The sequence below is a fragment of the Neovison vison genome, chromosome 2 (assembly GCF_020171115.1).
Source record: "Neovison vison isolate M4711 chromosome 2, ASM_NN_V1, whole genome shotgun sequence".
Classification (NCBI taxonomy): Eukaryota; Metazoa; Chordata; class Mammalia; order Carnivora; family Mustelidae; genus Neogale; species Neogale vison.
In genome coordinates, this window is record NC_058092.1 from 195233520 (window position 1) to 195261067 (window position 27548).

A 27548-nucleotide genomic window follows, 5' to 3' on the forward strand; every position below is an offset into this window, starting at 1 on the left:
AGTTTGCATCTTAGAATCAAGGAAATGTCATAAAAAATCGCTAGTTTCCTTTCTAGGAAAAAAAGGCCGTATCCATTTTCCATGAAAGATTTGTCCATGTTCTTTGAAAGGAATTTTTGATTTATTATACATTGATGATCAAATTATGTTTCTAATTCTTCACTCCCCTGTGACCATACTATGTGTCTATATCATTGTTCTAGCCTCTTGGTGGGTCTTTCCTAACCCCTTGACACTGGGCTGGTCTATGAGACTTGATTAGATTAATGCAGGATTCCTCCATATCAGTGCTGTAAACAGAACAGCATAACAAAATAAATTCTTTGTTTCAGTGGGGTGCTATCTAGCAGCATCCCTAGACTCTACCAACTAAAGATCAATAGCACCCCTGCCTCCCGAATGTTGTGACCACCAAAAATGTCTTCACATTTTGTAAAATGTTCTCAGAGCGTCTGGTGCCTCCAGTTCCAGAGCTTAAGATTCTACACAGGAATAAGTTTGTTTCTTATTGGCAGCTGTCTCTGCAAGCAGTTAAGTTTCTTTCCCTTAAATATCATTTTAACTGATTTTCATAAAGGAGCAGAGATAAATAATTTTGCTTAATTCATCAGATACAATTAGAAGTTGAGGACGTTTTAATAAACAACATAATAAAGATACGTGGTATGCTTCTAACTTTTGACGATGACACAAAAGATGGGAAAACTACATAATATTGAATGATTGAATCAGTGACCCAACATTTCTCAGCAGGTTGAAAAACAGTGGAGCTGAATATAATAAATGCAATTTAGCCGAAATAGATATAAATCCAGTATATAACTTCAAAAAATCAATTGCCCAAGTGCAGAATATACAAGAATACTTCAGAGGCTTAGGTAACTTCAATCTCACTTTGCATCCTCAGGATGCCAGGAATGCTGAAAAGGTCCATATGTTCTTAGAGTACATTACTGGAAGTAGAAGTTCATTTGGGTTGTGTAATTTATTTGGAATATTTTGGGTGATCCACTTTGATGAGTTACTGATAAACTAGAGTATAGATGGAGGAGGAAGAGGAAAAACAGCTTTAGGACTTGCTATTTGGGATAGTGGGTCTATTTACCCTCGAAAGATGAAAGCTTATGCAGAAAGGATAGTTGCCTTTATTTTAAAAGCCAATATGTGAAAGAGAATAAGCCCTTTTCTACTGTGACAATTGAGGACAGAGTTCATGAATGAAATTAATAAAAGAGACAGTGTTTAACCCATTTTTATGAGAGAGTAATGTCCATCAAATCTAGATTGTTGTTGGATTAATAATGGTTACAATAGAGGTATACTTATCATCACACACAATTTTTTTTGCAACTATGTATGGTGATAAATGTTAATTAGATTTATTGTGGTGATCATTTTGTTGCATACACAACTATCAAATCACTATTGTGTACACCTGAAACTAATACAATGTTACATGTCAATTATAACTGAATAAAAAAAATGGAGGCATGCCATTATTACTCTATTTGACACCAGAAGGCTGTATGTCAAGATATTCTCCAAGGGTGCTTACTTTGTACCAATAACAAGGCTAAGTCTTCCAGTTAGGTCATCAGGCAGGAACTTTTATGATTCACATTTTACATTTGAGGAAAAAAGAGATTAAATAATTTACCCAAGGTTATGGAGCTAGTTAGTTAGAATTAAAGCCAAGGCATTTGATACTACCTCTTCTGCTTCTAATCTCCCAATTTACAAAGATCTCAGATTAGCATGAAACTTCTTTTCTTTCTTTCTTTTTTTTTTTTTAAGATTTTATTATTTTATTTGACAGACCGAGATCACAGAAGACAGAGAGGCAGGCAGAGAGAGAGGGGGAAGCAGGCTCCCTGCCGAGCAGAGAGCCTGATGTGGGGCTCGATCCCAGAACCCTGGGATCATGACCTGAACCAAAGGCAGAGGCTTTAACCCACTGAGCCACCCAGGTGCCCCAGTATGAAATTTTTCTGACCATTCTCTGCCAGCCTGGATCCCCCACTGAGTCCCACCATTATCATCCCTTCTCCCTAATGCCTGGGCACTCTGAGTACTCAACAGCTCTCTGATAAGAAACTCCTCCAAATTGTTGCTCATTAAAACAATATCTGAAAAGATGGAAAACCAACAGCCAACTAATACACCAACTGGTATGCCAGTACACATCACCAGGTTCAAGGGCACAGCCAGCAGCCTGAAACCCCAGAGTCCCAGCCTCCAACAGATCCAAAGGGTGAGCAGAGCCCCAGGCACCAGAGTAATGGAGAGATTCCCCATCCATGGTAGACCTGAGAACATCTGGGAACTCTACAAAGGTAAACATCTGCTGTACCATCACACATTTCCTCTACCGTCATACATTTCCCCTAGAGGGAGACATGAGGGAGCAGAGTGTAGGACAAGACTGGATTTCTTGATAATCAAACAAAAGGCATTGGAGCATTTAAATGGAGAGTTTACTGCAATTTTGAATTCTTCATCGGTGAAAAGTCCTATCAGATATGTTTATATATATTACAGTTTTAGTCGAGAGATGAGTCATTCTCTCCTAGCGAGAAAAAATTTGAAACAAATCAAAGGATGCGATATGGAAGCTGCTGAGGCAGTCTTGCTGTATTCCATACAATTAGGAAATGTTCGCGTATTTTGCATTAAGAACTGAACTTCCCAGGACACTGGCAGCTCTCTGAGGCAAATGTTCCTTAACCCAGCACTCCAGCTAGAGGCTCAATTCTGCCCCAGGCCAGAACAGTTCTATTAAAAATGGATGATGACCACATTCTGAGCAATAAGTCTTTTTCTATAAGATTTTTCAAATCTACTGAGTTTTTTTCTATTTCTAATGGGATACGTTGATTTATTTTGTGAAATGCCAATTCAATGTATAGTATTTTTTGCCCTTTTCTCATCACTAGAAAGTAGACTTCCCCTGAGTCTATGGTGAATTAATGTCTTTGGACATGCTTTAATATACTAACCCAAAATGTATGCTTTTTCTGAATCCTATCTTCCCCTCTCACAGCCTTAGGTATTTTATAAATGATGGTGTGGCTTTGGTATGAAACAGTTAAACATCCAAATCTCCAGCTTTGGCAGCGAGAGGATAATTAAAATTATGACATAGAAAGTATCATGAATTCTGTGACAACTGCCTAGTGGCACGTAAGAGAGAGTTACTTTCCACTGAAAGGGAGAGCAGCCCAAATGACCTTCCTGACAGCCACAGAACAGAAGAAAAGCGAAAAAGTGCCCCAGCTCGTCTCTGCTGTCTCCGAAGATTGCTCTTTTCACACTGAAACAGTATATACCGTTCTCACAGGCTGCTTCATCAGCACTTATCTGCTGTCTTCTGGAAAAGGCAATGTTAAAGCTGCTGAAAATAAGGCCAATGTGACAAACAACAACAACAAAACTCCACACAAACCCCCACCAAAAAAAAAACTCACACACACACACACACACACACACCCCAAAAGCCCCCACCAAAAAACCGCAAAAACACAAGCAAACCCAAATTCCCCACACACACACCAAAAAATCAATCCAGTCTCTCTATATACACACCACGAGGCTTATGACTTGCAAAAAAATTTGGAGAGGCCAGACTAGGGTGTGGGAACGGTGGCACTCAAAGAGAGAAAATGAAGCCAAATGGAAAAGACTTTGGAAATCATGTGGAAGGATTAGACCCTGTGTGGAGGTCCACTGCAGGGTGTAGCACAGATAAATCGCATGCTTAGTGTTGGATCTTAGAAGCATCACGCCAGCTTTCTAATGTCCCAAGCTGCAGACTGTCAAGCCAGCACGCGATCAGTTCTAAGATGGTTACTTAAGCATCTCGAGAGCTCCCTTGGTTAGCTCCATGCCAAGTGAGAATTCCATCTGACTGATCCGCGGGGCATTGCTTCTTGATTCTGGGACAATTAGGAGTAACATTTCTGTGTCAGCCTCAAACTGCGGAGAAAGGAGCCGGTGTTTTTACCATAGCCACCGCAATGCCTTCCTTCCATTAGCAATTCAGAGGTGTTCTTAGGTCATCCATGTGTCAGTGGGGAAAGTGAGACTGAGCATTGGGGAAAAAAAAAAAAAAAGATGGGTGGCTAATTACGTGGTTTAACTTTCCCCTTCCTCCGAAGAGGAGCACTTTGACTTTGTCTTATTAGGACTGTTTTTCCAGAGGACAAAATCCATAATCCACTGGGAAGTTTTCTTGGGTTGACTTGACTCTGAGTTATGGTCTTTGCAAAAGTGCTTTGGATTTTATTTTGACGCATTATCTCATTTATACCTTGAACCAACTGTTGGTTGGTTATGTATTATCACTTCTATTTTATAAAAGCGGACGCCCAGTGCTGACAGGGATAAATTACTCTTCACTGGATAGAAATAATTAGTCAACAAAAATTGGACTTGACCAAAGCTATCTACTGATGACAGGGCCCACACTCTTTCACGTAAAGATCCATGGGCAAGAAGCACACTTTATATGCCAGGTGTTTATATCAGTATGCAAGGAAATAATGCTTCATGTTAACTGAGAAGCACACAGGGTTTCTGCGACACCAAGCTCTGTCTGTTTCATTGGCTTGGTTTCTATTTTTCGTCTGATGGATCTCTGGTACTAGTGTCTCACAAAGACACAGAGGCATCTAAAAGTAGGAAATAAACAGAGACTTTCCAAGGACAAGCACATTTCTGTAAGAGGCGGCAGCATACGGGAACAGAGTGAGGTATTCTGTGGCCTTGTCAGGCCCCTGGTGTGTTTATCTAGTTCTCTCTGCTGCCTCTGAACTCCAAGCAAGGATATAAATATATCACCCTCACCAAAGTGGGAGCGGGAGGAAACTGCACAAATGAGTACAAGATAAGAATTTGAAATATAAAATTACCCAGATATAATTTTATAGCAAGGAATGATTTTAGGAAGACAGGAGGATTTTTATTTATAAATGTGGAACATTCTGAGTGTAGAGGGACTTGTCACACGTAATGTATTGTGATGTGGTCTCTAAACACTTAATGGCATTCATTTTATTACCATTTTCCTCTGGAATAGAATGACATACTAAACTGATCAATAGAAGGCTTTGACTTCCTCAAGATGTTTACAGAGATTGTTGAAATTGAATAACATGAAATGTTCTCTTATTTTTCTGTTGACTGTTGCATTGTCTGTTTTAAGACTTTGCCAGAGTTTACTTCCTAGTTCTGAATGGCGAAGTCATGAGAAGTAGGTTAATCACTTGTAGACCTGCACGTTGTCACAGATGTTAAGAAGAGGTATGTAGTTGTTCAGAAAGGGGGAAATGTATGGATTTTCAGACAAGGAAAAATGATCTAAAAGACTTGCTTTTCTATTCTTTGACAGTGTAGTTCTTGTTAAGTGAAACTATTCTGGATCTCAAACTAGGACATACACGGCAGACCCTTTCATGGAGCACCACATGTACCTTGTTTGGTGTGTCTGGGATCTCCTTTTGCTGCCTTTTTATCTGCTGAGTGGAGAGGAGTGAGGAGAAAAAGGGAGGTAGGTAATTTCTGAATGCTACTATATTCTCTAACTAATACCAGACATCAAGGCAAGAATTCTCTCATCTTTTCTCTAATGTGTTGGTATTATCATTATCATTCTGCAAGAATGCATATATGTAAATCTCCCGGCTGAGAGGCATGTCTCAAACTCAGATCTTCTGATTATGACTTGAACGCTGTTATTACTTCAGACTCTGGTTAGGAGGTGACATAAACCCAACACAAATCATTATCAGCAACAGAGAGTTGACTTGCTATCTAAGAGATGGAAATCTGAATATAACTGGGTGGCTGGGCCTCAGAAGCCTGAACATAGTCAGGACATTTCCTGAGTCTCATCCCTTCTCTTGGCTTTATGGCATTAGTCATCAACTGGACCCATCCACAGAGCAGGCAGGAAGGCCACTGGTCACTTCTGTGTCTCATCTTACCAAGTCTCATCACCAAAAAGACTGGGATTGAGGTTCTGCCTTACATGTCCGGGGCAGTTTCTGACCAGTCCTACTTAGACAGTCCAGGTACCACCAAACTGTATCTATCAGGTGAACTATAATCATGGGCCTAACTTGCTTAGTAAGATGCCCAATAAAGGTAGGAAGGGCAATGTCTGCTGCATGAAATAATTAGGACCACGTGATGGTGTGGGAAGGAAGTGGAAGTTCCATCTGTGACACTGTACATGTATGTAATCTGGCTCTACTGTCACCATTGGAAGATCCTGTAGTCTTATAAGAGCCCGTCTTCTTGAGATAAATCCATGATCTCTGGTTTCAGTGGCAATGTACCATATTCCACTAGAACACTCTGACTACCCAAACCACTCCATCAAAAATCACTAGCCACATTTTTCTTAGACTTAAGAAGCACTTAAATAAGCACACTTATTTCCTGCCCCCTAGAAGTGAGCAAGGTGGGAGTGAAGGAGAGGAGCCTTCATGGCATCAGTGACAAGGAAATCTTAGCAGCCGTGTGTCATAAACTCAAACAATGTTGACTAAAAAGTGCAAGCTCATTAAAGTGAAGAATGTTCTGCAACTTAACCTAATGCCACACTGACAGCCTCGGGTAGCTTTGCGAAAGCAGCCCTGAATCAACACCTGAGGTTACTAACAACGATATGCTTGCCGTACATAAGAAGACATAAGAGAAGGACACTAGCACCCTTCCAGTGGAATGCTTGCCTTCAGCTTTTCCAGAAGGGAAAGTTTCACTCACCTCTCCCTCAGATGATCAAAGAATGAAGTAGGGAGGAGTCTGGTAAAACCGTACTTTGCAGTCTGGAAGAGATACCTCATAGGAAGGAGGAAACGAGGGGGTGCTGATGGTGGGCTTGAGAGGGGGAGGAACTTAAAAAACAGCTATCTGTGCTTTGTCTAGACTTGGGGTCAATTCCTATTCTACAGCAATGATAAGAGAAGGCCCCTGGTTTCCTTGGGCTAGGGCGGTGGTGCCAACGAAGAGCTGGTGGTACAACTTGTCCTCCTGGAAGGCAATGTGACCGTGGCTGTGCACGTGGCCATAGTGGCGAAGAGCTGGAAATGTGCAACCTTCTGCTTCCAAATAAAGAAAAAGAAACCCTTTAGAGAAGAACCAGAGCCCCCTACTGAGATGACACTGGGCATTTACTACATCCTTTTGTCTTCCTTCTCATCACGTGGAAGATTCCAACAAGAAGATATCAAAGTCCAAGAGAATCCACCTTAACGCCTAGATGATTCTACCCGTAGTTTAGCTTTGGTTGCACATTAAAATCACCTGGGAAGTTTTCAAAATCCCCAAAGCCCGGGCCTCATCCCAGTCCAATTGAATCAGAACTTCTAGAGGGGAGACCCAGGCCTCTGTACTGTCTTTAAAGCATGCTGGGCTCCTCTGTGTAGTCATGGTTGAGAACTACTTCCTAAAGAAACACTAGGTAAATAAATGTCTCCTTCTCCAAGAATAAACAGACCAAGAATAACTGCCAAATTGCAGCACAAAACCGTAAGGACACATGGAGGAAAGAGAAAAAGCTTAGTCGGGGGGTGAGAGTGGGGGGTTTCTTGATTTAAAAAAAAAAAATGCTTAACTTTTATGTACAGTATTCTCTAGAAAATTAATGCAGTGTTTGCTCTGAAATACCATTCTCTAGGCAATTATGGTTTCCATTCTTCATCTGATGATAAAAACATTAAAATATTTCAAGGTGAGACTGCCTGTTTGACAAACATGCATTTTAGCGGTGGCACTGTTGTCTTTATCTGATGAATAGTATTTTTTCAGTTATTGGAGGAACTATTTTCATTTGGACCTGATTGTTTTGATTTAGAAAGCAGAAAGAGAAAGAAATAAAGTTACCAAGTCATAGGTAGCGCAAATATTTAGAATAAAAGTCAAGAAAAAAGTGGAACTATTGTGTTTAAAAAGAGACGAGTTTTCAGCCTCAATTAATGATTTGATAAACATAGTCAACTGTGAGAAATCGTGAAGAAAAATAAGTTTAACATTTAAAAATTAGTTATGTAATATTTAAAATATACTTTTGAATTAATGACTAAAGGCTAATGTCAGGAGGAATTTTCAATAATATATTTGGCTGAGAACTTCAAGAATGTAAATCTATCTTCTCAAATTATACATATTTAACTTGAACATGTTTTCAGGAATGCATTATGTATGAAATTAAGGACCTGGGTAAAATTCAAGGAAGCAGAAAAAATAGAAGATAGCAGTCTAAAGACTATTTTAGGCAATGACACATGAATTGAGTGGAAGTAGTTTATTTGAGAGGTAATACCAGGAAACACTGAGAGAGGGCTGGGAAGTGAGACAAGAAACAAAGGAAGCCATAAAGTATGTCGTACCAAGCATATTACTGCTGTGGTCAATGGAGAGTGATCACCTTGGGGACTCTGGTGTAGGATGTCCTTATAGCTCTCCCACCTGAGGAGCAAGGTTTCTGCACTGTGCCGCTGCGAGGGGGCACTCATGCCTTGGCACATAAAGCTTGCTCCACCTACTGGTCATGGAGAATGAAACCCCCCTTCGTAAGTCGAAGAACCATATATCCCAACACTGGATAAGCACAGAGAGAACATGAGTAGGCTGGGGCAGCATCTGTTAAAAGTGTGTTTTGAAATAAAACAGAGCAGGGGTCAGCAAACTTTTTTGTGAAGTACCAGATGGCAGATATTTTAAGTCTTGTGTGCCACATTCTCACATATTTTTCTTTTTCTTTTCTTTTTCTGACTATTAAAAAATGTAAAAACATCTAGCTCATACAGAAACAGGTGCCTGGCCACATTTGGCCCATAGGTTATAGATTGCAGACTTCTGACATAGAGGATAATTTTTTTTTAAGACTAAAAACTAAATGGGTCTGTTAATATGACCAATCAAAATAAGTAAAATTTCTAAGATGAAGACAATCTTTGCATGGAAAACATGCATTTTGTGTTGTTTATATGATACACTTAAACAAGATGATTACCTTAGAAAAACAATTGTGCAGACATATCAGATAACCAAAAACATATAGGACAGGAAAGAACAAAGATTTAAGGCATTAAAAAAAGATGAGTTATTTTATATTTGGGATGTAGTAATATAAATGTGGTAAAATGTAAAATCTACAGTGAAGACATTGTAGCCAGTCTTTAATTTGACAAGTAAGATAATAACAAAGGACAAAAAAAGATAAAAAACAAAACTGCTGAAAATAGAGATGAACAAAAATACCATTAAAGTGGTAGAATTTAATTCATTGTTCCAAATCTTCAATATATCAAGGCTTAATAAAATTCACAAGAATATGAAAGAACAGGTTTATTAAATTATAAGAAAACAGTGGTTATAAATTTCAGTGCTTAGCTTCAGATTTTCAAAAGATACTAACCCAGTTTCAATGAATTAACTAGCTATGATCTTTGGCCCGAGCCTACATGGTGAAATGACACAGTCAACCTCGGACTCCCTCCCACTGGGCTTCTGGCTCTCAGGGTATGATATTTTGGGAACCTACCTGTCCTCACTAAATTGAGAAGACTTCTCTTGTCCTGAAGCATCAGTAGGCTGAGCAACCATGAAATATAAAATTTCCCTAGTTCTAATTTTTCATAAGCCAAAGGTTCTCAGCTTGAGGCAAGAGGCTATTTAGTCAAAGCCAGAAAACTCACAGCTATCCTTTTCTTTAGGTCTTTTTATCTTTTTCAGCATCAGACAAACAGCAGGATATACTTCCCCTTGCTTAAGGAATCCAGGGACCTCTCTTTCCCCTTTCGCCCAGGCTCCAATTATCTCTTTCATCCAGAGGAATCTCTCTCCGTGTCCCTTCCAGCCTCCTTACAGACACTCTGTTCTGAATCACACCTGGTTATTCAACATAATCTCCAAAGCAGGTTTAAGATTTTGAAACAAAAACAAATAAGAGAAAGAAACATTCTCACAGGCAAATCCTGTTCTCTCTCCAACATTTTTCTTGCTGCTACACAAATTCTTTCCTATTGTTCAGATTCCATTAAATACACAAAGGCGAAACTGTAGAGACCATTCTAAGGGTAGTGACATTGAATTAGAAGTAAAAGACAAAAGGAATAAAAGCAAAATCAAAACTCTCAGCCTGTCTTTTTTTCTCCTGAGTTAAGAAACCAAACTGCAATTAATAGTTTCAAAAAAACATCTCTAAGAAAACTACATATTAAAATATAGAGGATGTGTCCAGTGAGGTACTCTGGGAAAAATTTAGGGACTCCTTCTAAGGTTGTGACATAAGCATTCTTTTACAAGTAATGTGACCTATTGTGGAACCAGGGAAAACTTGAAGAAAAAGGCTTTAAACAATTCTGTTAAGTAATAGAAAAACTGGGGCAAAAACGGCAGCTGGTACTAGGAATCTTTTTTTTTTAAATAAAAATCTGATTAATCAAAATATTTTTCCTCTACATGGAATACTGCCTGTGCAATATTGCATAAAAAACAGAAAGAATAGAAATTCTCTATAAATCAGAGACCTGAGAAATTGCTAACTTCACCATACTAGAAATTAGGTTGCTCTTTTAAAGCTTTCTGGTTATTCTAGTTAAAAAGAAAAATAAATAGCAACTAACAAAATGAGAAATTGCAAATGACAGATGACAAAGAGTATTCATCTAAACTATCTAAACTAGAAAACTACCCATTGCAAACCTAGAAGAAGACAGGCAAGTTCAATGTAGATATGCAAAACAATAACCAGCAACTGGAATAGAATACTGTTAAGTTTTCTTAAATTTATTTGTAATTATATTTCAGTAAATGCAAACATTAACAATTTATAACTTTCCCCACCAAATAAAAATGTTTTGAAAAAATACTGAGAATTTTCCATTATAAGAAAATACTGACACTCTCATATATTTATAGTGATAATATAAAATGTCAAACTCTGGGGCTCCTGCCTGGCTCAGTGAGTTAAACCCTCTGCCTCCTAGGGTGCCTGGTAGCTCAGTGGGTTAAGCCTCTGCCTTCAGCTTGGGTCATGATCTCAGGGTCCTGGGATGGAGCCCTGCATTGGGCTCTCTGCTCAGCGGGGAGCCTGCTTCCTCCTCTCCCTCTGGCCTCTCTACCTACTTGTGATCTCTCTCTCTGTGTCAAATAAATAAATAAAATCTTTAAAAAAAAAAAAAAAAAGAACTTCTCTACTCCTGAAACTAGTATTATGTTATATGTCAACTAACTAGAATTTAAATAAAAACTTGAAACAAACAAAAAAGAGTTTCTCTCTCTCAAATAAATAAATAAATAATAAAAATAAATAAAAATAAAAAATACCTTCATAGTAACATCTAGACTGGAAGGTGGCCAAACAACTGAGCAACTATAGCCTAGACAAGCTAACATACAAATTAGCTATTACAACACCCATGATTCTTATTTAGCCTCAATATGTGAAACTCTGTTACCTAAAGTTAACTAATACTCAGTTCCCAGAATTTCATTTCCTTTTCACTATTTCATAAAGAATATAATTTTTCATGTGTCTTCATTTGAACATTGATTATTTCCTTGAATATAATAATCATAAGTATTAGGTTGAGTAATTGAAAGACATTAATATGTCTTACCATTTGGTCCTCTGAGGATTTTAACTTTTTTTTTAAAGATTTTTATTTATTTATTTATTTGGCAGACAGAGATCACAAGTAGGCAGAGAGGCTGGCAGAAAGAAAAAGGAGGAAGCAGTCTCCCCACCGAGCAGAGAGCCCGATGTGGGGCTTGATTCCAGGACCCTGGGATCATGACCTGAGCTGGAGGCAGAGGGTTTAACCCACTGAGCTACCCAGGCACCCTAGGAGTAGAGAGATTCTTTAGCAGGCTCCACACCCAGCACAGAATCCAGCACAGAGCCCACCCAGCATGGGCCTCTATCTCACAACCCTGAGATCATCACCTTAGTTGAAATCAAGTCAGATGCTTAACCAGATGACCCATTTAGGTGCTCCTGAAAGTATTTTTTCGATGTGATTAATATTTATATGAGTAGACTTTAAATAGAGTAGATTAGTTTCCACAATGTGGGTGGGTCACATCCAATCTATTGAAAGCCTTAAAAGACAGATTTCCCAAAGTAAAAATTTGGCCTCAAGACTACAATATAAATACTTTCCCTGAGTTTCCCTGAGCCTACCTGGCCTGCCCTTCAGATTTCTGTCTAAAGACTATAACATGAACTCTTACCTGAGTTTCTAGCCTTCAGAATTGGCCTACAGATTTAGGTCTTACAAGCCCCCACAATCACATGAACCAATTCTCCCCAAAACATCCCCCCTCTGCTATTCATTTGTTTCCTTGGAAAACCCTGATTAATGAAAGTGTAACAACTTTCATATTCAAAATAAAATATTACGATTTCTGCTTCAGACTGGGATAATTGGTACCATGCTAAAACATGACAAACAAGTAAACCCAGACAAAAAAAAAAAAAAATAGATGGCAAAACCACTTGCAGACATTGGACAAAAGGCAGTGCAGAAATTCAATCCTGAACAAAGGCAGACTCATGAACTGAGCCCCATGAGTGAGTGCCCTAGCTCTCAGCCTGAGATATTTTCCTCCCTAATGCAGTGAGCAGAAGAGGCAGAGATCAAGGTTGAAACAGGGAATAGGAATATAAGGATGGATCACTGGGAGACTGAGTGATTCCTTGTGACTCCTTGTCCAAGAGATGGGCTGTGCATGCCAAAAGTCTGAGGTTCCAAATGTAACAGAGAAAGGAGAAGTTGGGTAGTACTGGGAGATATTAGAGGTGAAGCCTAGCCAGAGCAGAGACCTCATTAACATTATAGGCATCCATCTGAGACACCAGATACCATACCTTGAAGGAAGAACCAGGTCCAAAATAAAGTTTACTTGAGGTAAGAACCAGGTTCAAAATAAAGAACAAGGTCCAAAATAAAGCAGTCCCTGACAAGAATAATTGGGGAAATACAGTTTAGAAGTTGAATTTTTCAAGTTAGATAAACTCAGAAAATAAGTTTGGCTTTCTATAGATCTGTTTTTTTTTTTTTTAAGGTTTTTATTTATTTGTTTGACAGAGAGAGAACATGCTTAGGGGAAGTAGGAGAGGGAGAAGCTTCCCACCAAGCAGGGAGCCCAATGCGGAGTTCAATCTCAGGACTCTGGGATCATGACCTGAGGCGAAGACGGTCGCTTAACAACTGAGCCACCCAAACAACCCTATAGATCTCTTTTAACAAAGAGCAAAACCCACTTTATCCAAGTTAAGTTGATCAGCTAGTAAATGGAATTGTCTACCAGTAGGAAAACCACGAACCTTCAAAGTAAGAAAACATAATCCTTAGTCTCTATAATGAATCGGGATCAATGTCTCTTGTGTGATATATGTGATATGACATGGAGAAAAAAGTCTAGCAAAGTTTAGTCAATGAAGAATGTGTACAATGGAAACCAACTTTAAATGACTTAAGATTAGCAAACAAAAATGTTTAAGAAGCCCATCTCTTATAGAGACTCATGTCAGAAAGACACCAGCAGATTGAAAGTGAGGGGATGGAAAAACATTTATCATGCAAATGTATGCCAAAAGAAAGCCAGGGTAGCAGTATTTATTTCAGGCAAAATAAACTTTCAAACAAAGATTATAATAAGAGACAAAGAAGGACACTACATAATCATAATAGAGGATATAAAAATTGTAAATATTTATGCACCCAACATGGGAGTACCTAAATACATAAAACCATTAATAACAAACATTCAATAAATAGTTGAAGTAATACAATAAGAGTAGGGGGCTTTAATACCCTACTTACATAGATGGACAGATCATCCAACAACAAAACTACAATGAGGTAGCATCTCATCTCTTTCAGAATGGCTAAAATCAACAACAAAAGAAACAAGTGTTGGCAAGGATAGTGAGAAAAAGGAATCCTCTTCCACTGTTGGTGGGAAGGCAAATTGGTGCAGTCATTGTTGAAAATAATATGGCAGTTCCTCAAAAAGTTAAAAATAGAAGTACCCTAAGATCCAAGAATCACACTATTGGGTATTTGCCACCAAAATACAGAAGCACTAATTCAAAGGAGTACACACACACCCATGTTTACAGCATTATTTATAACAGTCAAACTAGGAAGCAGCCCAAGTCCATTAATAGATGAAAAGATACAGAAGATATGGTATATACACATAATGGACTATTATTCAGCCATAAAAAAGAATGAAATCTTGCCATTTGCAACAGCTGGATAGAGATAGAAAGTATAATGCTGAGCAAAATAATTCAGTCAAAGAAAAACAAATACTATATGATCTGACTCATATGTTAAATTTAAGAAACAAAACAAGCAAGCAAAAGGAAAAAGAGAGAGAGAGAGAGAAAGATAAACCAAAAGCAAATTCTTAATCATAGAGGACAAACTGATGATTACCATAGAGGAAGTAGATAGGAGAATGGGGAATAAGGGATGTGGATTAAAGAGTACACTAGTCATGATGAAAAAATAAATAAAATACAATAAATAAATAAATGACGTTTAAACAGTTAAAACAAATCTATTGTAAGAACTAAAGGAAAATATGGTCAATAAACAAAAACAATATATTCAAATTGAGTATTTTATTTCTTTATTTATGAGAGAGATAGAGAGGCAAGCACAAGCAGGAGAAGAACAGAGGGAGAGGGAGAAGCAGACTCTACACTGACTGAGGAGCTAGATGTGAGACTTAATTCCATGACTCTAAGATCTTGACATGAGCCAAAATCAAAAGTCAGTCACCCACCTGACTGTGCCACCCAGGTTCCCTGATGTAATGAATGAATGGAGACTCCACAAAAAAGAAAACTATGCATTTATACAAAAATGTTTTAAAAACTACAAACATATATATAATTTATAGAACTAATTACAGAAATTAGAGAACTAAAAATTATAGAAAGAAAATTAAAAGTTCTCTGAATGGCTTTAAGAGCTTATTTGATATAGATGGAGAAACAGTAAATCAAACTCAAGGATAGAATGATCCAATCTGAAAAACAGAGAACAAAATAATTGAAAAAATAAATGAACAGAGTTTATCAGGTCTAACATGTCTAACATGTCTGTAATAAGACTTCTAGAATTAAAAAAAAAGGGGGGTGGGAGAGAATGAATTAGAAGAAGATTTGAAGAAATAATGGCTGAAAATTCCTAAATTTGATGAAAAACACTTATTTATATATCCAAGAATCTCAGGATACATCAAGAAAATTAAATGCACAAAACCCTACACAAAGCCACATCAGAGTCACAGTGGTTACAACCAAATACAAAGAGAAAATCTTGACAGGATTCAGTGGGAAACAATACATTATATACAGAAATCAGTGATAAGAATAAATGCTAACTTCTCATCACAAATAATGGAAGCCAAAAGACACTGGAATAATTTTCAAGTGTTAAAGAACAGAGAAACAGAATTCTCTACTGACAATATCCTTTAAAAAGGGAGGATGAAATAAAGCTGTTTTTTTTTTTTTTGAGAATAGGTATTTTTAGATAAATACCAGCAAACCTAGGTTATAAGAAATTCTAAAGGATATTTGCCAGGTTTAAGGTGAATGATACCAGACAGGAACTTTGACTCATAAGAGGTAACAAAGACAATAAAAAATGGTAAATCAGAGTATAAATATAAAATACTTTTGGGCTGCCTGGGTGGCTCAGTGGGTTAAGCCTCTGCCTTCAGCTCAGGTCATGATCTCAGGGTCCTGGGATAGAGTCCTGCATCGGGCTCTCTGCTAGGCAAGGAGCCTGCTTCCTCCTCCCTCCCCCCCGCCTCTCTCTCTTTCTCTCTGCTTGCCTCTCTGCCTACTTGTGATCTCTCTCTGTCAAATAAATAAAATCTTTAAAAAATAATAACAAAATACTTTTTATGTCTTAATTTTCTTAAAGAACCACTTACTGTGTAATACAAAAATAATAACACTTTAAGGTGGAGATTATAATGCATATAGAAGTAAGAGATATGACAACGATAACATAAATGAATGAGTGAACAAATGCATATATTGTACAGTAAAATTATTATATGTAGGAAGCAAGACTTGTCAAGTATAAAGTAAGAAATGGAAAAAGTTGATATAAAAAGAGTGAAGAGTCAAGCATTAATTGGTACACTGTTGATTCTAAATACACATTAATAAGTTAAGAAAGCATATTTTTAGCTCTAGGGAGGCTATCAAGAAACCATAAAATTTTTTATGACTAAGAACCCAATAAAGAAATTAAAAAAGAATATTACCAGTGTTCAATTCACCTAAAAAAAAGTCAGGAAAGGAGCAACAGAGAAACAAATATAAAAAGAGCACAGGGGGAACAGAAAGAAAGATGGTAGACAAAAACTCAACCATAATTACATGCAAATGTTATTGTAAGTGTTGACTGCATTTACATGTATATGCTAATAAAACCACAGTGATGAAAAAGCAAGACCCAATATTTGCTGTCTACAAGACCCAACTTCAAAATTAAAGATAAAGAGTTTGAAAGTTGGAGAATAAAAAAGGTATTATATATAAACAGTGTGCCTAAAAGCACTGGTATGATGTATTAATCTCAGGGCAATCAGACTTCAAAGCAAAGAGAAATACAGGAATAATGGAAAACTTCACAGTGATAAAGAGTACAAATAACCTAAAATATGCAACAATCTTAAATCTGTATATACCTACTAGCAGACTATGTTTTCTGACCCTAATGAAATTTCATTAGAAACCATTAATAATAAACATATACAAAATTACAAAACATTGGAGAAATCTACTAATACTGATATAAAAATTTCTCATAGAATAAATTACAATGATAAAATAAACTACAATGATGTTTAGAAAAATCTTTAAATGGTAATGAAAAGATGGCATCTCAAAATTAATTTGATGTAACAAAAGCAAATCCTATTTTTAAATATTAAATTTTTAGATTTAAAATCAGTAATTTAGGTTTCTCTGTTAAAGGATTAGAGGAAAAATAAATTAAAAACAAGATTTAAAAAGGGAAGAATTAATAAAGCTGAGTATAAATTGATGAAATAAAAAAGACAAGCAGAAGAAAGAAATACCAAGAGAGTCTACAACTTTTTAAAAAGATTAATCATATTGATCAAAATCTAGGAGAACTAACTCAGAAAATAAAAGAGAAAAAGTACAAAATACCTGGGCGGCTCAGTTGGTTAAGCATCTGACTCCTGATTTTGGCGCAGGTCATGATCTCAGGTTCATGAGATGGAGCCCCACGTTGGGCTCTGTGCTGAGCCTGGAGCCTGCTTAAGATTATCTCTCTTCCTCTCCTTTTCCCCTGCCCCCCTTCAACTTGAGCTCTCTCAAATAGATAGATAGATTCATAGATAAGATAAAATTAAAAAAGGAATATTATTAGAAGTCCTATAAATGTCACTAAGAGGATAATAAGTAATATTATATAAAAATTTAAAAATTTCATAAAATGAAATAAATTACTTTAAAAAGGCAGTTAACAAAAATAAAACAAAAGCAATAGAAAATCAGAAGAGCTCTATATCTATTACAGAAACCACAGTAAATAAATCTCACAAAGAAAAGTGCAGACCCAGATGGCTTACTGTTTAATTCTACTACACACTTAAAGAAATTATGAGACTGACGCGCTACCTACTGCGCTAACGAGGCACCTGACTTAAAGAAATTATAACATCAGTTTTACTCAAGCATTGTCAGAAAATAGAAGGGAGAATACTTTCCTAATAGAAGGGAGAATACTTTCCTAATCATTTTATGAAGACAGTACAACACTTAATGCCAAAAGCTAACAAAGAATTTCTGGAAATTTTAAATTGTCGACAGTATTAGTCATGATCATCAATTCAAAACTCCAGAACAAGAACTAGCAAATGAAATCCAGGCTTATGTACAAAGAATAATTCAAAATGGTCAAGTGCAGATATCCCTATAATGCAAGGTTGGTTCAACATTTGGAAATCGAATATGATTTGCTACATTAACATGTAAAGGAGAAAAAGTGCATGATCTTCATTACATCTCAATCATGTCAATAGAGACAAAAAAATTGTAAAAATCCAACATTCATTCATGGTAAAAAAAAAAAAAAAAAGGAAGAAAAAAAACTTTGAGCAAACTAGAAATAGAAAACATAGTTCTCAAATTAGTAAAGATATCTACAAAATACCTATAGATATCATATTTAATGATGAAAAATCATATTTAAGGATGAAAAATGTAATATTTTATCCATAATAGTCCTAAGTTGAACCATCATCAGAAGAATGGATAATGAAATGGTGGTATATCCATGTAATTAACTATTATTCTACAGTAAAAAGAATGAACATACACAGGAGGAAACATGAATAAACCTCAAAAATAGAACCAGAACAAAAGAAACAAGACATAGAACAATATTAATACACAGTTTGATTTATATGAAATAGGAGAACCTACAAAACTAACATATAACACAAATGTATACTTGACGTACAAAACTAACGTGTAACAGCTTTAGAAATCAGTAGCTACCTGAAGCAAGAGTTAGGGACGATTGCATGCAGAAGCTGTAAGGGAAATTTCTAGATGAAAATGCTCTACATCTTCAATGGAGCTATGCTTGACATGTGCAAAAATTTATTCTCAACCTGTCATTTTCAATGGATTATTTTTTAAAAATTATGTATTTATTTATATATGTATTTATTTTTTTTATGTAGAGAGAGAATGTGAAGATGCATGGAGCAGGGAGAGAGGAAAAGAGAAAGGAAGAGGGAATCCCAAACAGTCTGCATTTGAGCCTGGAGCCAAATGCCAGGCTTGATCTTAAAACCCTGAGATCATAGCCTGAGCTGAAATTAAGAGTCAGTTGCTTAACTGACTGAGCCACCCAGTTGCCCCAGTTTTTTAAAATATAATTTATACCTCAGTAAAGTTGCTTTAAATGTGTAATATTAAAGAAAATCTAAGACACAGAATAACTTGCTCTTTCTGGTCTAAACTGTAATAAGCTGATCTATACATCAATAAATAGGTAGGTAAAAGAGATGCCGAAGAAACAGTGAAAAGCAGTAGTATATTAATTATGGTATAGCAGGGATTTCAGGTAATTTCTATCTTCATAATTATAAAGACAAATGCTACAATTTACAAGTTTGCTAAAACAGCATGTATTATTTTGCTCTAAGTTTAGAAAAGGGAAAATACCTAAATGAAATACCTAATGAAAAGGGAAAAATACCAAAAAATATATGATATGTGACAGATTTTTCAGGATATGTCTTGGAACATCCTTTCAGCTCTTTCTTCCCTGTTTGTACTCCTTCACGACCTCACTCTTTCCTTTTTGTACTCTCTTTCACTACCTCACTCTATTTCCAGTCTCTTGTGCACTTACTTCTCTTTTCCTTTATTCACTCTGTCTTACACATTCATTCCTCTATATCCAGATCTGATGATGTTTGATGAAAACTTTCTCCTCAATTTAATTCAAGTCAGTACAGGAAATCTCCAAGGAACTAATTATCAAGTTTGCACAATATTGAAGCTAACAGAGCCATACACAAACACAAGATGATGAGAAAACAGAATGTGACTCCGCAGTAATTGCATATTTTCATGTCTCCTGACCTTAGCGAGCCAGAGCCACCATTTTCACATGCCTCCAGGGATGTCAAAGTCAGTCAGCCCTCAGAGAAACTTTGGTTAGGAGCCTCAATGATAAAGTTATACTCCAGGGACCCTCTCAGAGGCAGACTTGAAAGAGATTATTTATACAAACTTGCAGTCATTGGCCAAATCTTTCTGTTGTGTTCTCTTTTGGAGGCCAGCTGGGAAATCTCCCCTTTTCTCAGCCACACTGTAATAAAGAAAAACTTTTGTGATCCTACCTTTGGCAATCTAGGAAACCAGTCCATCCATCCTGTCAGATATCTTGTTCCTTGTGCGGGAAGATGGGCATGTTCTTGACTGCAGAGTCAATGCTGGTTGATATGGAGAGGCAACTAAAAATGCAAAACAACAAAACATTTGCCCATTACTTTTAACTTTATGAAGTGGTTCCTCACATAAATTTTTATAACCCTCCCCAGAAGGATGTTGCATGAAGACTGGAAAGCCCGTTGCCTCTATTCCTAGACATACGATGGTTTCTATTTAAAATGCTAAGGAACACATCACGAAAGGAATTGCCAGAGTTATCATTGAAATTCCAAAAGTTACAATTCAATATTATAAGATTAACTGTATAGAAAAAATAATTAAAAATACCACTTTTGTAAGGTAAAAGAAAACTAAAATTCTTTTTTTTTTAATTTTTAAAAAGATTTTATTTATTTATTTATTTATTTATTTATTTTTTTGACAGATGGAGATCACAAGCAGGCAGAGAAGCAGGCAGAGAGAGAGGAGAAAGCAGGCTCCCTGCTGAGCAGAGAGCCCGATGTGGGGCTCCATCCCAGGACCCTGGGATCATGACCTGAGCCGAAGGCAGAGGCTTTAACCCACTGAGCCACCCAGGCGCCCTGAAAACTAAAATTCTTATTGAGAACTGAATTTAACAAAAAAGGTAAAATATATGTACACTAAAAGCCAGAGCACATTTTCAGAGAAATTAAAGAAGGCCTAAATAAATGGAGAAAGATATCAAGTTCATGCCGTGGAAGACTGAATATTTTTAAGGTTCTCCTCACACTGATCTAAAGCATGTGTTCTCAACAGGAGAAGTATCACTCCCAAAAGGGCAAAAATGGTTTCCTAGGGGGCAAAAAACCCCTTACACATACAGTGATTTGTTACCCTCCACAGTTAAACCCTACCTGATAGAATCATATTCTTTATTATATAATTTATCTTATTTGAGATATTTTAAATGGATTTCTTTTTCTCGTTGGGTTTGGAGGCTAACAATTAAAAAAAAAAGAAAAAGGTTAAGAAAAGTGATTTAAAATTTCAAGAGAGGGGCACCTAACTGGCTTAGTCAGAAGAACATGTAGTACTGTTGATCCAGGGTCATGAATTCAAGCCCCACAGTGGGTGTAGAGAATGAAATGAAATGAAACTTAATAAATTAATAAATAATTCAAGACAGTCTCAATTAAAACATCAGCAGGTTTTTAATAAATTCACAAGATAACTTTAAAGCTTATATGGAAATTCAAAGACCTTAGAATAATTAAAAATAATTTTGTAAAAGAGGAAGTTAAAGACAGACTTGTGTTGAAATAAAGATTAAAATACAGAATAGTAGATCAATTAAAGAAATAAAATCAAATAAATAAAACCAATTGATTTTTGACAAAGTTCCTAAAGTAGTTCCATGAGGAAAGGATAGTTATTTTTTAAAGAATGATATTGAAATTACTGGATATCTTTATGAAAGAAAATCTTGACCTGTACATCATAACATACACAGTAAGTAATTTGAGATTTATGATCAAAATAAACATTTAAAACAATGAAACAATGAAAACAATGAAAATTTTAGACAAAAACATTGGTGAATATTTCTGTGACCATGGAGTAGATAATTTTTTTTTGAATGGAGAAAAGTGACTAAATATCCACGAAAAGTCAATGAATTAAACATTATCAAAATTAAGTATTATCTTCAAAGATACCATTAAGAAAAATTAGGCAAACCACAGATTTGGAGAAAATATTCTCAATACATACATCTGACACACACCCACCACCATACCCATTCATATAGATATGTGTGTGCATGCATACTTATTTGTGTATGTGTGGTTTAAGTATATGTATGTATTTGTGCATACACATGTGTACAAAACATTTCTACACTATAGACAAAAATACCTAGTATCCAATGAAATTGGAAGAAACCTTGAACAGACACTTAACAAATAAGGTTCTCTAAAAGGTGCATGATAAGATGTTCAACCAAAGGAGTCATCAAAGGAAGTAAAATAAACCATAATGTGATACCACCACACCCTCACCAGAATAGCTATAACAGACAATTCCAATTGTTGGCAAAGATGTGAAGGAACTGATATGCTCTTGTATTATTGGTTGGAATGCAAAATGGTCTAAATGTTTTTGAAAAGCAATGTGTTTCTTATAAAGTTTAACAAATGCTTACTATAAAATCCGTCAGTATCATTTTTAGGAATTTTCCCAAAAGAAATGAAAACATATTCACAGAGAGAGTGGTATAAGAATGTCCACATATTGTTATTTTCTCAAATTTGGAATCAATCTAGATGTCCATGAACAAGGGAATGGATTAAAAAAATAATATAGTATATTCATACAATGAGTTTAGCAGTAGAAGAAAACAAATGAGGAATGCATGAAACGACATTATGTTGAGTGAAAGAGCCTAGAACCAAAAGAGTACACATCCGATAATGATCTATTACATTCAAAACATTCAAAAACGGGACGCCTGGGTGGCTCAGTTGGTTAAGCAGCTGCCTTCGGCTCAGGTCATGATCCCAGCATCCTGGGATCGAGTCCCACATCGGGCTCCTTGCTTGGCAGGGAGCCTGCTTCTCCCTCTGCCTCTGCCTGCCTCTCTGTCTGCCTGTGCTCGCTCTCCCTCTCTCTCTGACAAATAAATAAATAAAATCTTTAAAAAAAATAAATAAATAAATAAAAATAAATAAATAAAAATAAAAAATAAAAAAAACATTCAAAAACAAGGAAAGCTACAGTGCTCAAGATCAGAACAATGGCTTTCTTTGGGAGGTAGGATTGACAGAGAAAAGGAAACTTGCTCTGATAATGACCTAGTAGTTGCAAGGATACAAACGAGCAACTTAATTGACTTATACATTTAAAATCTATATATTTTATTTTATGTAAAATAAAAGGAAATTATACTGCAATTAAAATCAATTTAAAATAAAACATAAGGAAAAAAGGACAGAAATAAAAACCATAAATCAATCCACTGGAAAGATATAAACAAAGCAAATACAAATGGACAAAGCTGAAGCTTAGGGTTTAGGAAGATACACTTCTGTGATAAAACTAAAGTCATGCAAGGAAGTGGTTACTAAAATTTAGGAAAATATTTGCTTCAGGGTAATGGAAGAGATTTTGTGAGAATGGGCATTTTGAGAGACTTGCGTTGTGTCTGGCAATATTTCTTGACCTCATTGGTCAAGTCTTAATAAAGATGTTCACCTCATAATAATTAATTAGCTGCATGTTTATTTTAGAGCAATTTTATGTATCTTTATTTTATTTTGTAAGTAAGAGGATAAAGAAGTCTTAACATAAATGAAAGGAATGAAGAAGACTCCAAGAGTGTGAGATTTAAGTAGAGACGTGAAGAGTGAGAAAGGATTGGCTCCATGCAGAATATGGAATCTTATGGGAAACCTGAAAGTGGGTCAGTGTGCCTGCAGCATGACGGACTCAGAACATGGAGTCATGAAATTGTGTTGATGATGAAAGCATGAGCCACATGTGACACTTGGGGGCTGAAATAAGGAGCTTGAGTTTTATTCTACATAAAGAGATTATTAAAGAGTTGAAGTGCGAGAGAAACGCTTTCATTGACATTTATAAGAGATTGCTGTGTTTGTTGTGTTAAAGGATGAGAACAAAATTAGGGAGACAAGTTATGATGACAACAACCTAGATCAGATGAGAGATATGGTACCTGGCCTTGGGCAGTGACAGTGGAGATGGAGACAAGTGAATGTTTTCAAAGTATTTGGCTTAGTAGGTGACAAGAAGGGAAAAACTTATACAACTGGATTTGTTCCCACCAGGACTGCCTGGATAGATGAAAATGTCATATATTGAAATGGTAGTAGATTAAAACAAGGAAAAGCCTTCAGAAGGAAAATTCATAGCTAATTTTAGGGGTTTGAAAATCAACACTCCTACCAAAAACCTGAAAGCTTGTGTCCATTTCCTGTTACTGTACTCCACACTAAGAGTTCATCTGCTCAACTATAACTATTAACCCTCTCTTCCCAGACTCACTTTTATTTCAGCCACACTATTCTTGTTCTTTTCCCTTGCCACTTACACTAACATCTGTCCCCTTAAAAATACACTTTTTTTTTTTTTTTTTTTTGTAGAGAAGACCTTTCCTTACCACATGCACATTGTTAAATTTTTATTCATCTGCCAAGGTCTACCTCAAATTTTATCATTTTCTTAAAAGCTAACTAGGGAAATTCCTCTATGTAGGAGGTACCTGTCCTACATCTATATACCTCTTTATTACAGTTTTATCATATTATTAATGATTTTTTCTATATTCCCCCATTAAAAATGACAGCCCAAGAAGATAAGACATAGAGCTTTGGTCCACCATTTTACCCTATCTTAGCACGGTGCCTGAAAAGAAGTCAGAATTGAATAAGCATTTATTATATGGCTGTTTTGGAAGGAACTCAGCCAACTTATGCTTTTGCAAAATTTGAGAAAATCTATGTGCTTAAAGCTACCATTATAATGATATGTAGCAATTCAATTCACCAAATATACATTGATCCCCTATTATGTTTCAGAGATAAATATTAGGACTAGACAAACTAATAATAAATGGTGCTCTATTTAATTTACTCTCAGCCTAGCTGAAGGGCAGCATTTGAACAGGAAATTAAAATAAATGTGATAGAATGCAGTTGAACAAAATAATATAGGAATGCAAGTCAAAGATAATATTATTCTGCTCAGTGGAGTTTAACTTCAAAAGTCACCTTTGATCTGACCCATGGAATATTCATTTTATTGAACATTTTTAAAAATTCAATATATCCATCAACTGAGTTTCTCTCAGTGCTTTTAGGATTTGCAACATGTGGTCACTGTTTTTGCCTTACACATACCTTGTTTAGGGACACAGTGAGGCAGGGGAAGCTTGCTGAAGTCACAAATAAACCTTCCTACACTTATTCCCTCCCCTTCTATTTGTCTCAGAGAAAACTACCTGGATGGAAAGAATCCTCAATGTGCTTCAGTCTTGCATAAGTCACTGCTCTCTCAGGTTTCCCAGTTTTTTCACTTGTAAACAAGAGGAATAAACTTAATCTGTGCTATTCTTTTTTGGCATCAAACTACACTAAAATGGTGGATATAAGGACTGCATTTAAGAAATATACGTAAATATTTATTAGAGAAAATGAGTTTCACAAAAGGTATAAAGTTACATAAAGAAATTCTGGTGTACAGTTCCACTTGTAAGGAGCTTAGAAGTTGCTCCTCCATCCTAACAACAAGTGTAAAACTGAACAAACTAACAAATCAGTAATTCTTCTTCAGTCCAGAAGAGGGGAAGACATAGGTCAAGCCACTGTCCCCAACATTAGAAAGACAGGAAGGCATGGTTTATCTCAGCAGAGACTCAGGAGCAGAAACCACTGCAGAAAATACTTCCAGGGTTGGAAAACCTGAACTGTAATTGAAAAATTGCTGGAGGCTCAGTATGGACAGCCCTGAGAGTTCAAAACTCTAGGAGGAAACTGTCATGGGAGAATCCCCACAATATTTTGAGATTTACCTCCAGGAACCCAACCAGATCTACACAGTAAAAATCAGAGAAAAAACAAAAAAATCCTTCCAGGTTCTGGCAGTGAGAAGGGAAAGGAGCCATTTAAAAATATCCTAGATCACTCTGTTTTTCTTTATAAGGCCTGCCTTCAGGGGAAACTAGTTAACCAGACCCTGAAATGCTGAGATATTATCAAGTCTAACTGACCCAGGAAAGGGAAATACCCAATTCTAACCCATCCTACCCAATCTTTTCCCACTAATGGAGGAGAAGACTGAAATACTTTTGAAGTTCACAGTCAAAAGGCATAGTCTCACTAAAATACTGACACCTAATCACAAGACTATAGAATACTTCCTTCTTCCCACATTGCATTAATAAAGACCTACTTACAACAGTTCCTTTTGGCTGGTACAAGATGTCTGGCTATCAAGAAAAAAATTACAAGGCATACCAACATGCAAAAAATAATTTACAGAGACAAGGCAATAACCAAAACTAGACATGGCAGGGATTGTGGAATTATCAGATTGGATATTTTAAATAACCATGCTTAAATATACTCAGGTCTCTAATAGATAAAGTAGGCAACATGTAAAAAAGAAGGACGATGTAAGTAGAGAGGTGGAAATCCCAAGAAAGAACTAAAACAAAAATGCTAGAAATAAAAAAGACACTGTAATATAACTGAAGAATTATTTTGATGGTCTTATTAGCAAACCAAATACAGTTGATGAAAGAATCTCCAATCCAGAAAGTATATTAATAGAATCCTCTAAAACTAAAAAGAATTGAGAACAAAGACTAAAAGAAAATCCAAGGACTATGGTACAATTACAAAAGGTGTTAATATACACGTAATGAAAATAGCAAAAAAAAAAAAAAAAAAAAGAACAGAAGAAATATTTGAAACAGTAATAGCTGAAAATTTCATCAAAATTAATGTAGCCAGCCAACCACAGATTCAGGAAACTCAGAGAACACTGAATGAGAAAAATGATCAAAAGAAGAGAAAAATGATCAAAAGAATAAAAAAAGCTACATCAAGGCATATAATTTTTATACTATAGAAAATCAAAGACAAAGAAAAAATATTCTAAAGGAAACCAATGGGAAAAAAGCAACTAATCTATAAGGAAGATAAAAAACATATCTGATTTCTCCTCAGAAATCATGCAGTCAAAAAGAGAGTGAAGTGAAATATTAAAATGTTGGGAGAAAAATATCCATCAATCTAGAATTCTATACTCACTATCCTTCAAAAGTGAAAGAGAAAGAAAGGCTTTCTCAGATAAACAAAAAGTGAGTGAATTTATTGCTAATAGACCTGCTTTGAAAGAACTGTTAAAAGAAGTTCTTCAGAAAGAGGGAAATAATATAGATCAGAAACTCAGATCTCCATACAGAGTGGGAGAATACTAAAGAGGAAGTAAATGAAAGTAAAACAAACAAACAAAAAAGTTTTTTCTTATTATTTATGATCTAATCAATAATAGTTTGTTCAAAATAATACCAGTGGTATATTAGATTATGTATATTCATGACTATATCATATATATTTATATGTATACACACATATATACTTATGTATAAATGAAATAAATGACAGCAATAATACAAGAGATGGAAAGAAGAAATTAGGATTATTTTATTATTATAAGGTATCCACAATACTCATACAGTGATATAGTGGTAATTGAAAGAGGACTTGATTAGATATAGATGTATATTGTAAATTCTAGGGCAATTACTAAAAAAAGTAAAAAGAAAATTACTATTGTTATGCTAGGAAAAGAGAGAAATCAAATTATATGATATCTTCAACTAAAACTGCAAGCATGGAAAAAAGTAGAAAACAAAAACAAGAACAAAGAAGAAGGGCAAATAACAGAAAACAATAATAAATATGGTAAATATTAATCCAACTAGATTAATAATCATTTTGAATGCCAATTGTTATAATGCACCAATTAAAAGACAGACATTGTCAGGGTAATTCAAAAAACAAGACAGAACTACATGTTA